Source organism: Pavona decussata, unplaced genomic scaffold (genome assembly GCF_977016875.1).
Source record: "Pavona decussata unplaced genomic scaffold, jaPavDecu1.1 SCAFFOLD_3, whole genome shotgun sequence".
Lineage (NCBI taxonomy): Eukaryota > Metazoa > Cnidaria > Anthozoa > Scleractinia > Agariciidae > Pavona > Pavona decussata.
The window spans coordinates 114,543-120,000 of record NW_028145427.1 but is presented as its reverse complement, the minus strand read 5'-3'; the positions used below and the strand labels follow the sequence as shown (position 1 = coordinate 120,000).

At 38.5% G+C, this 5,458-nt stretch overlaps 1 protein-coding gene across 1 annotated transcript in view; it reads right to left on the bottom strand.

The window, feature by feature from the left end:
• Positions 1-5,458, bottom strand: part of LOC146489731 (uncharacterized) — a 133,431-nt gene that overhangs the window by 73,543 nt on the left and 54,430 nt on the right. The gene's annotated exons all lie outside the window — the stretch shown is intronic.

Below are 5,458 nucleotides of genomic sequence, written 5' to 3'. Positions count from 1 at the left end.
AATTACTTACAAATTAATGAATTTAATTTTGTTGCTTACAAATGGATAGTATATGCATTTGCACAGCTAGACTCCAAACACTAATTATTTAAAAAGTTGGACCATTTTTACTTGATATAAAATAGGATTTCTTCATACCCGTCAAATGGCAAAGAGGGCTCTACTGCGCGTGCGCTACATGTTGGCCGAGTCTGCATGTATTCATCATAAGCCGCCATTACGGGACAAGAAACAAGGACGTAAAATCAACACAACGAATATCGTATTCTTAAAAGAAAACAGCTAGTATGTGTGTTGTCTGCTAACTCCTTCCATTGAACGAAACTAAGGGGCAACTTTCCTTTCAGGACGGATATTTTCCAAAAGTTCGACTTCAATTAACCGCAGACGCTCTTTTGGCTCTTCTCGATAAATCCCCATTCGGTGTCAAACGTTATCGATAAGATCAGGCCGTAAACACTGAATTTACATACAGCCGAGCAAAACATCTCATTTCTCTGGCCGCAATATAAAGAAGAAAACGTTCAATTAACTTTAAAGATTCAAGACCATTCCGTGGGTGAAAGGCTTAGGGTAAAGTAGGAAACTGAAACTAAAGCTTCGAAAATAAATTTCATTCGGGGTCCAGTGTGAGCGATAAGATCTATTCACCAGAACAAATGTAAACACTGAAAGTTTGCTAATGCACAGCGACAATCAACGCTTGACGAATTAATTTCTTTATTTCCGTTCACTTGGATAAAACCAAAATGTGATCCTCCGCGGGAAAACAGGGAAAAAGGTGAACGCACGGGCACGCCAAATTGACACGCTAAACGTAGAATCTGAAAAAAAATCTTTCCTTCGGGGTCGAGTGTTAGCGATAAGATCGATTCATTGGAACAAACGTAAACGCCGAAAATTTGCATATTCATACCAACAACAACTGAGTACCGCAACGCTAAACGCATTTTTATTTTTACGTTGGATAAACCCAAAATAGCAACTTTAGCACCCGGGCTTTAGCAAAACTGAAAGCCCCTTCCGATGTTACAAAAATAAACGTTGAAAGAAGCCGTCGTTTGGATGCAGAAAGGAATTGCCACGCTGAAAACACCGGGAAGAAATCGGTCACGTGCTAGGCAACCAAAAGCGTTCACGTGTATCAAGTTTCATCCGGCGACGCGGCATTCAGAAAGAAAATATTTTCGGCGGTTCTTGGAAGGAAAACTGGACGGTTTCTGCTTGTTATTCAATCGCCACGGGAGCTGCAGTGTCTTTCCACTTTACAAACCCAGCTTCTTGCATTTAAAGCCCTTTTTTAAACCTGGAAACACTCTCTTTTGTGTCATGATGTTTTGTCTATTGGCAATCACGCAAAACCACTAAAAGAATGAACGTACACTTCGACCTTTGCGTTGCCTTTCAGTGCGAGTGAAGTTTATTTTCTTTTTTGCGTGTTTAATAAACAAATAACTGTAGACAATCACATAATTTGAAATACTTCATTCTTTCGCACAAATACCACTCTGTCGTTGAAATTCATCATTACCACTGGAAGCGCAAATACTCCTTTGTTGCCAAAATTCATCTTTATCTTAGATGCACCACATGGTTACAAAATCCGACGTGTTTAGTAAGAGAGTAATGTTTTATTTTGTTTGCGTGACATTTTCGGTCGAACTACATCACGTTTATCGCAAATATGATGCCTTAGACTCTCAGCGAATCTTTTATCGTTCACCTGTCACCAAAGACTGAACTAACGTGCATGCTCAGATACCCCTAATAGAACAACGCCCAAGTAAACGCTCCCACAGCGTCTTGTTTATTAAAAGAAAGTAGTTCTGATTGGTCATAATCGCAATGTATTTTTCTAATTCAATTTTTTCGTTAACGAGGATGACAAAATCTGTGAACTGGGGTCTTTTGTCGTCTTGTACTGCATTAATGTAAAGAAAATAATTTCCAATTATGATCAGGTGATTTAGGGTTAAACCGGACGATGTGAATTTTAAAACCCCATATATAATTTCGTTTTGCTCCAACGCAATGTTTCCTCTACATGTAGCGTTGTACCACTTTGTAAATTTATTGTGATTGAGTAAAGTATTGTTAATTGTTTTGCATGTGAGTTTTTCGATTTCAAGTGGTACGTATTCAGTTGACGGTGGAAGACATTCCTGCTTTAGCATGGTTTTCCATTCCTGTGGTATTGCAGATAGAAGGCTATAATACTGTAGAAAATTACTCTTGACGTTGTATTTCTGCATGAAAGTTAAAAAAGTCATCAAGGTGTTACCTTCGTTGTCGAAAAGACACGAGAGATTTTCAATGTCTACTTAATTTTTTCCAAACAGGGAAAAAAACAGATAACTTGTTTACTCGAATAAACTGGTTGTTCCATATTATTTTATTTAACACGTCTCCTTTTGTTTTCGGGTTAGTGCTATTAATTTCCTGCCAGTGGGAAATTAAATATCGATAAAATTTTGGTAAGTTTCCGTCCAAGGGTAGATATTGAACGCAAAAGGGAGACAGTCACCTGGTGCACATGCGCATTAGATACCTGATTTGCATATCACACTTTATCGCACGTCTCGCGCTGAGAAGCGCATCCTTTGAAAAATCTAAACAAATCTTGTCGAGTCGAAGTATTTGCCAGTCAAAATTGTTATAGTGATTATAGACCTAATGTCATATTAGAACACTCATTTCTTTGATACCATGGAGAATTTACTGATGGACTTGTCCAGGAAAAGCCAAACGTCAACGAATACCTCTGAAGTCGAACGGAATCATTTACCTTATCCTCCTTAATTTTCGCGGGTTCTTAAATTCGCGATTCTCGCGATTTTAAAAAATTCGCGAACTTAAAGACCCGCGAAAAATAACGTCCGCGAACTTTGATCTCGCGAAATTTAATGGACATAGAAAAATCATGTATTTGTGTTTTCCAGAGTCCTGAACAATTTTTAACACAAGGTATTAGTACAAGGAGCTATCATCTATCAACTTAAGATGTTAATCAGTGTCAAGATTCGCCTCAAGTTCTTCTTCGGGCATCTGAGTAATCATCTCCGCACAGTTCCTCCAATATATCCTTTGTACAGTCGTCAAATTGATGAATCGTTTAGTCTTCCCCCTGAGGATCCTTTTGAAGAGATTGAAGATTCTATTGAGATCTCCTAGAAAGGACATGTAACGATTCTCTCGATAGTCGATAATGACTCGGAAGAACAAGAAGACTTTTTTTATTACCTTACTGTAAGACTTTTAGAGGAATACAGCTGCCGCTAAGGGACAGCATATTGGTTTTGTTTCGCTTGTTGATTAACGTCAATTTTTGAAAAAAAGAAAAAATTAAAGTCACTTAATCGTCAATTTCGCGCAATTAAATTCCCTGCAAACACAATTTTTCTCCGCGATCGCGAAATTAAAGACTCGCGAAATGTGCCGAGAAAATTTTCGCGAAATTTAAGTCCCGCGAAAACAAAGGAGAATAAGGTAATATCCGGTCGTGTGAAAAATTATCTTAGCTGTTTCTACGTTTCACAGTGTTTGTATGAGAAGCAATTTGAGTTCAAATATTACAGAATATGTCAATTTTAAAACGTAGCGAATCGACTGAACTGCAGTGTAGCGAAACTACTTTGTAGCGAAACGACCGATAAGCCTTATTTCTGCTTTCAATCATATATTTTGCTTTTATAATTTCGTTTCTACAGCTTCTCCACTATCTAAATTTAGGAACCAAACCCATGTCATTGTAAGAACGCTTGCTTGACCCGTAGAAAACAAGGCTCTACTAGAGGTTGTCGACTGTGTACCAAAGCTTGTCTTCGTCTGAGCTCCAAACCAGGCAGCCATGACGCGAAGTTCGAATCGTTTTCCGCACGAACCTTTCGCCAGGTTGAGAAAATGCGGTTTTCCAAATATATATCATGGTGATTTGCTCTCCAATGTTTTTGATTGATTTCTCTTGTTTTTTTAGTCAACGCAGGCGATTTCTTCCACCGAGTTTTCATGTTCCGTTGGAGAAGCGATCCATACTATTTTTAACCAAATATGATAAAATAATATCATAGGATGAGCAAAAGCATACTCAGAAACAGGTTTTCAGTAAAAGATTGAAAATCCAATAAAACACTGGGAAGATTGAAGCGGATTTCTAGATGTATTCGACGCGTACTTTTGATTTCGGGTTGAGGTAGACGTCCTTCAAACTGACAAAATTAGTGTCCAGGTCAGCGCGGTCACAAAGGTGACTGTATCCCTTTGGGATTTACTGATTATACAGCTATTTCAATTAACGTTGTCGGATTAAATCAAGCTAAAAGACAAGACCGCAATGTTTTGTGGGATTATTTTTTATGAATAATTTCATCAAAATCATCCCTGCACGTTCAGGTCATTGTACTGCTAATTACAACCTATTGTTTTCTCCAGGCATGACTGATTTTAATGAATTTATTCATAAAAATCCCACGTAAACTTTCGGTCTTGTCTTTTAGCTTCATGCTTTGAACCGACAACGTTAGTTGAAATGACTGTATACCTAACAACTTTCACGCCTTAGGCGTGAGTGTCACACCTGCGGGTTGAAAACTTCGATCTCACTCTAGCTCACGCTTACGGACCAATTACTCACGCCTGGTTGAAAAATGAGCTATTGCAACCTTAACTGACACACTTTCCTAAAATTTGTCAACTCAAACCATGCAATCCGTAAACGAAAAGCCTACGTAAAATGAGTAAATGATGATACTTTCCCCGAAATCTCTGATTAGAGCATAATCATTTTCTTGAAAACTTCAGTGTTTCATTTACCGGGATCACCAATCCGTCTTCGCAAATGTTCGCGTGCCTTCGGAAGTCTTCGGAAATCTTCAGATATAGCCGTGTCGTCTTCGAAAATCCTGCAACTCCCAGGATAAAAATCACACGCCTTTAAGTCAGAAAAAGTTGGCAGGTATATGATTAGTATGGAAGAAATGTTGAAAACTATCAGGAAACACGTTAGTAATGGTAGGAATACATGAAACCAACTCACGGCGTTGAATTACCCGACGTCTCGAACTTTTACCGCGGTTGTTTCGAATCTGCGATATCCCCCGGAAGTCACACTATATTTGTGTCCCCTCGAAAAATTTTTTTCCAGAATTTTATACACAATAGAGGGTATCATTTTCCCCCATCCCCTTAAGAAGGCACGACACTCAAGTTAACTGTATCTTGAGTAGGCATCAGGTTGAACAAGTGAGAGCAGATTTCCGAGTCAATGGCGTTGGTACATTTTGAAAGCACTAACATATCAACTACTAGTCTTCTTCAAAAAACTCTACAGGAGGTAAAAAAAAAAAAAAACAACCAGCTTTGCTGTGATAGGTTTCGCCAGCGCTTAGGGTCCTTTAAGAATTAATAAGTTGAAACCCGTTCCGGCCAGAATAAAGAATCTATACGAATCACGCAAAACCAA